Consider the following 6,558-nt stretch of genomic DNA (forward strand, 5'->3'; position numbering starts at 1 on the left):
GAATGCAAGTGTCAGCTTATCTATAAAAATATTATAAAGAGGCAAACGTTTTGAGGTTATAGGAGATAGTATCTGGTACATACAAACCGATTTTGAAAACTATTTTACCAATGAAACGCCACGTTATTTGTGGCAAAGTCAGATTTGTAAAGTAAATGTAAAAAAAAGTCTCGAAAATAACGTTTCTTAAGAACACTACCGTAAGTTTGAGATATATATATGAGTTGTAAACAAAAGTTGCAGAGTTTGATAATGTCTACAAAAAGGCAGCGACAGCATTCTAACTTTTATATTTTATAATAACAAGAACTCCGCCGTCTATAAGTCTGCCAGTTAGGGGCCTCATAGCCTAGCGGTCTTATTAAGTGGCTGCTAGGTGAGGGGTACCGGGTTCGATTCCCGGTTCGAGGGCAAGTTTTTATTTAATTTAAATTTGTTCTCGGCCTTTGGGAGGGTTGAGCGGTACCGGGCGATTGCCTAAAGCCGTACATGGAGGACGTGGTCGAATTTCTAAGACAAAAAGCACAAATTATAAAAATCTTATAGTTGACGCTGGCTAATGCACAAACCGTGCCAGAGCCATTAAAAAAAAACTTTAGAGGTGTCAAGGGACACCCGGATGGAACGAAATTCCTTTCGATTAATTTATATGTTAATTGGTATCATATCAGTATGATAGATTTTCTCGACACCAATCTTACGACGAAAAAAAAAAGCCAACATCACGAGGTGTTCCCAGGCGGTCACCCATCCAAGTACTGACCTCGCCCGACGTTGCTTAACTTCGGTGATCGGACGAGAACCGGTGTATTACAATAGCAAAAAAGTGTCGTGACAACTTTTCGTAAGAATTTTTTCCGTCTAGCCCCCTTTCACAACGCGCGATAAGGAACTTCGTTCCAAAACAAGTCTGCCTGTTCGTGAAAAGAATTGTGGTTTTTACCAGTATCTAGAAATTATACGTCCTTGATTTAAGAAATGGCAGTAAATGTAAAATTAGAAGCATTTAATATATTTCTTTTTTGACGTTCATAAGGGTACATTGTGTTACCTAAATGAATAAATGATTTTGATTTATGTCGTATAGCACAGCAATTCAGGAGTGGTACCTTCAGATTAATTAGTTATAAAAAACCGCACAATCAGCCATACAAAAATAGGCATGCAAATGTCAAATCAATTATCATTATTTCGATAATATTAACTGTTACGTGATTTAAAATTGCTGTCAAACTTATATAACAAAACTGTTATCGCGTTTCATACTTGAAATCTTCATTGCGCAAAAATTTGAAAATGTTTTTCGAAGCGACATTTTTTATCTTCACTCGCTTTCCGTACAATTTAGCCACCCATGTTACTGTACTGGAAAATATTCACTACATTCTCGTGTGAATTGTCAAAAATTCACTGATTTCGCGGTGGACCCGATGAAGTTTTGCTTTTATTACCTCCACTGTTTCTGCTATGATTGGATTTTGGGTTCAAGATGACATAGGTTTTTACGCTTGAATCAGGAAATGCTAACAGTGACAATACTAGCAGTTATTATTAGCGTTTTTAAAGAAAAACAGTGGTTTTTGGTTGTCCGTTCGAGTCACGGCTGTACAATAATGATTTTTGAAGTTATACTTCTTTAGGCGCGTTATGAACAATTGATGAGAGTGAAATTTTACGATGCGCACGCACCGTGACACAAAATTAACAGAACGAAGTTGCCCACGGAAGATGCTACGGCATTGGACATAATTTAAAAACAACATTCGAATAATAATAGAATTTATGTTACACTTAATGTAAGAGAATAATAATAAATATTTATTTATTTAATTTTTCAAATGTAAACTGAACTTTATTGACTATAATGACTCCTTTTCCAGTCTTTGATTAGTTATTGTAATTAATTATTTGCATGCAATCAAAAACTATTTTTAAAAATGCCAAAGAAGTATAACTTCATACGCGCGTACATAAGTACACGCACCTTTTTTTATTTCTCTCTATGTGCGCAATTTGAGCGTTAAGGCACTTTATCAGCTGCTAGCTAAAGTATTACGTACTAATTCGACTACAGAGGCCTTCAAGAGCACCCCGATTCTTAATAGGTTGGCAACGCACTTGCGAACCCTCTGTGTCCATAGGCGGTATTACTTAACCGTCACCTGTTCTGTAAAAAATAACACTTGTATCTTCGGTGAAACCGGAAGAAATCGTTGTGAGGAAAGCATCTCGTATCAAAACTCTACACCTCGTGTCGGACACGGAAGGCTGACCACCTTGTATATAAAATTAAAAATTATCAAGGAACCGGATGATATCTGAGGCCAATACTGGCCAAGGTTGTCCACTGGATTATTTTAGTAGTAGTCAGTCAACTATTACTTCATCACTACCGATTATATAATATTCGAAAAGGTATCATCCGAATGAGGCACATAATTTAAACATAATATAATTATGATTTTACTGAAAAAATTATGTACTAAGTTAGGAAATTGGTGGCATTTTTTTAAAATTTTCATAGTTTAAACTATTTTTTTTAATGTATGTATTATATAAATATGATATATAAAGGTATTTGATTGTTATTGTTGATAATTAATTAATTAGTCAAGATGCTTGTTACGAAATACCAGAAGTGATCGTGTAAGCTTCTGAAACTTTTTGTTTTACAAACTTGAAATCAAAAATACATGTTTCTAAAAGCTTTTTTCATAATCGATTATTTTAGACACGAATAAAAAGGGATCTTAATATACAGTGTTGACGCGTTGCTAATATTTCATGCTAAGCTTCTCACCCGGCTGTGCTTATAAATTCTCTGTTATGAGTGTTTTCATTAAAACGGGTTATTTAGGAGGTAGCTTCACTCTAGTATGAAAAAGCTTTTTGTGACATTTTGTGAGCTTTCTTAGTTAAAAGTAACTTCTGATTAATGTCAAAGAGTTTGTTTTTTTATGAATTATCTAAGCAACACATAAATAAGAACTCAAACAAGAGAACTAAAGCAAATTATGTATAATTTTAACTTTCGGTTTTACAGATAGCCATAACGTTTATTACTAACGAAACACATAAAATAATAATAATAATAATCTAAAAAGAAAGACTACAAAAATAATGGATCAAAACTAATAAGGAAAAGAAGCAGGTACATTTTAATTGTGTAATGTGTGTGTGTTGTGGTTGTTACTGTCCCAAGCTCATAATTATGCTGACAATGTAAGTAAAGAAGTATTGGAAGATTTGTGTGTAAAAGTATATATTATAGTAAATTTTATATTTTAATTTCTTGTCAATTCCGTGATCAACCGTATATGTCGTCACCGCATTCGAATGTGTCTAATATATAAATAAACTACTCAAGTAACATGTGATATATAACTGATAACGTATCTCCTATTCTAACAAAAAACAATAACTAACCTTAAAATATATTATTAAAAGGAGTCCCTTTAGGCAAGGTTCCGAAGATTCTGGCAGCGTTCCCCCTTTGAATAGCTAGACTAATTCTTTGTCCGAGGTAGCTGCTTCAGTCTTCTGTGATGTCAACTAACCTTTTAGCTAGTTCCTTAAAAAGCCTTATACCGCTAGGACCCCACCGACCAAGGGAACTACTCCAAAGGGAACTAAATCAAAGTTGGAGAAAATACTCTTATATTTGAGTCGTTTATTACTTTCCGCCTACTCTGCGGCCGTGCCAGCCTTTGTGGATAAGTTGTAAATTTGCTTGACGTACAGAAAAACTATCCAAAGTTTGTCTTCAACACAGTTTTTTATTTTGTATCAATAAGAAATAAATTAAGATATATTTTGATACATTCTGTATTTGTGGTGTGTCTGTTATGTTTCCTTCTTGAATAAACTAGGTCGGGATATCGATAGGTGCTCAACTTGCACTTTGAAATCAAGTATTTAGTTTTTATGAATCGAAGTATTTTTTTCTTCGCGTTTGTTATGTTTGACTATATTTACTAATGTATCAGTGTGAAGAGCGTTGGCAAGATTAAAAAAAAACAAAGATAACGAAAAAAAATCGGTTGTCTGTAAAGTCGGTTTACTGACGATAGTTGAACGTGACAACGTCATAAACAAATATTGATGGGATGGTTACATTTTTCAAAAAAAAAATTAAATTTTATTTGTTTGATATTTATTTTGTATGGATATAGAGAAGGAGGTAAATGGAAATCACAATTGAATTGATCAAGTTACATTTATTTGTACGCATAAATACAATTATGTCAATTTTAAATGGAACGCCTCAGAGCGAGGTAACGCCTCAGAGCGAGGTAACGCTCAGAGCGAGGTAACGCCGCATGAGTCATGTTTTTTCGTGCGTGCAGCCGGCTCCATCGAATTATAAGACGTTGTCACGTCAAAAAGTCGGAAATTAAATATAATTTCTTATGTTCACACCCTTGCATTGTATTTTCCTTACATTCACTTCCTTATTCAGGTAATAAACTGGTGTTAAAGTATTTATTCGCAATAGAAGGTATTTCGAGAAAATAAACCGCGGAAAATCTGTGAGACAGCGAAAATCCTATATGACAGGACGTAATGCCCGCACGGCGTTGAAAAACTGGGAATGATGTGTAAAGTTTCTGGTATACTGGGGGTTCTCACCGGAAATTCTTCAAGACATTCGCGCAGCAAGCTGGCGCCTTAAAAATTCTTAATCTTTGTTATATATTATATTAATTAAAACTTGTTTAAACAAATATGAGCAGCGTTGGCCTAGTGGCTTCAGCGTACGACTCTCATCCCTGAGGTCGTAAGTTCGATCCCCGGCTGTGCACCAATGGACTTTCCAACATCCGCTCGAACGGTAAAGAAAAACATCGACATTAACATAAAATGTCTAATAACACTAATTACACTATTAAAGGGAAGACACTCTGTTCTTGTGTTCTTCTTTTTACTTACCACTGTTTAGCACTTTAGACTAACGTGTGGTGACGTCCTCTACATTAAGGTCCCGATGGAGGTCGTAATTGCGAATGTACCAGAGCATTGACTATTCCCCTGAGAACTTTGGTTTGTAATCGTTTCATAGTCGGGAACGGGTGCTATTTGTGGTGACTGGTCGTACTTGAATTCGTGTATGCGGTGATGTTAGTTGTTTTGAGCATGTAAGTGCGTGCTCCTATTTCACCATGCCTCCTGCTGATAGAGGACAAATCTTTGTTTTTAATTTATTTTATTATTATTTATTACTTAAGATGTCATGTGGAACTTTGTGTAATGGTTGCAGCTCCTTACAAACGTTGTGTAAAACAAAAAGCTTGGCGATTAAAAAGAGTGGTGGAGAGTTTATTTCCAGTTCTTCTCTTCCGTTTTACGCCCTTGATTTGAGGACTGGCAGTAAATGTAAAATAAGAAGCATTTGTATATTTATTTTTTGACGTTCATAAGTGGACATTGTGTTACCTATAGCAAAAAATGATTTTGACTTTTGGATTATTTGGATGTTGCTATTGCTGGTACAGCCCCACAGCTGGCAACCATATTATGGTAACAATATTTTAAAATATTTGGCTTTTTACTCATTGTGTAACAAACTTATCAAGTCAAACCTGATTACTTCACGCATGTTGAATTCGTTCCCAAAGTTTTTCGTAATGTTCAATAAAAATGATAACTTTCGACAGAGACATACATTAAAATGAATCTTGAAATCTGCCCTGCGATTCTGAAAAGGTGGGAGCTTGTAGTTTATTGTTTATCAGAATGCCAAATCATAAAATAACTGCTTCACGACTGATTTGAGAGCGACCGCCGATGCGAAAACCGCTGTGTGAGTTCGAAAAGTGAGTTACAGAATCGCAGGGCTGGTCTTAAACAACTTTATTGCATAATTTTTTTATTTTAAATCACGTATAATTAATTTTGACATTACGTGTTGTTCTCACTATAATGTAAGAGTACTTTTTTATATGTAATAGGAGACAAACGGGCCTGAGCTCATTTGGTGGTAAGTGATACCTCCGCCCATGGACACTCACATTGCAAGAAGGCTCGCAAGTCACCGGCCCTTCAAGAATTGGTACACTCTTGTCTTGAAGGACCTTAAGTCGAATTGGTTCGGAAATACATCTGTGGGCGGCTCCTGCGCGTTTGCCCTCTTTTACTACACCAACAGCTACTAAGTCAATGCGTTTTGTAACATATTAATCTTTCGCGAATTCACTCTGAGAACATATAAAAACAGAATCATACATACATATACATACAATAATCGATATTTTTTAAATTTATAGTAGAAAATTAAAACAAATTTAAATAATAAAAGTAAGTTTTTTAAATTATTTTTATTATTATTATTGATGTGAAACATCTATAGCCGCACGTAAAACCGATTTCTAGCGTAGCGACGTGTCGCCACGGCATGCGTCGCTTATGATGGTATATGTATACAGTCTAAATCTAAATCTTTTATTCACTGATTAAACGAATTAAGTAGTCACGATTTGAAATAAATTCGTAATTTTTGTATTTAATGACAATAAATGTTTATTCAATAAATAGTCATCGTTATCTGGAAAAAATATTAAT

The 6,558-nt window shown here is 34.8% G+C and overlaps 1 pseudogene; it reads right to left on the reverse strand.

The window, feature by feature from the left end:
• Positions 1-714: 714 nt before the first annotated feature.
• Positions 715-834, reverse strand: LOC125061967 (annotated as a pseudogene).
• Between the last annotated feature and the right edge of the window lie 5,724 nt (positions 835-6,558).

The sequence above is a fragment of the Pieris napi genome, chromosome 24 (genome assembly GCF_905475465.1).
Source record: "Pieris napi chromosome 24, ilPieNapi1.2, whole genome shotgun sequence".
Classification (NCBI taxonomy): Eukaryota; Metazoa; Arthropoda; class Insecta; order Lepidoptera; family Pieridae; genus Pieris; species Pieris napi.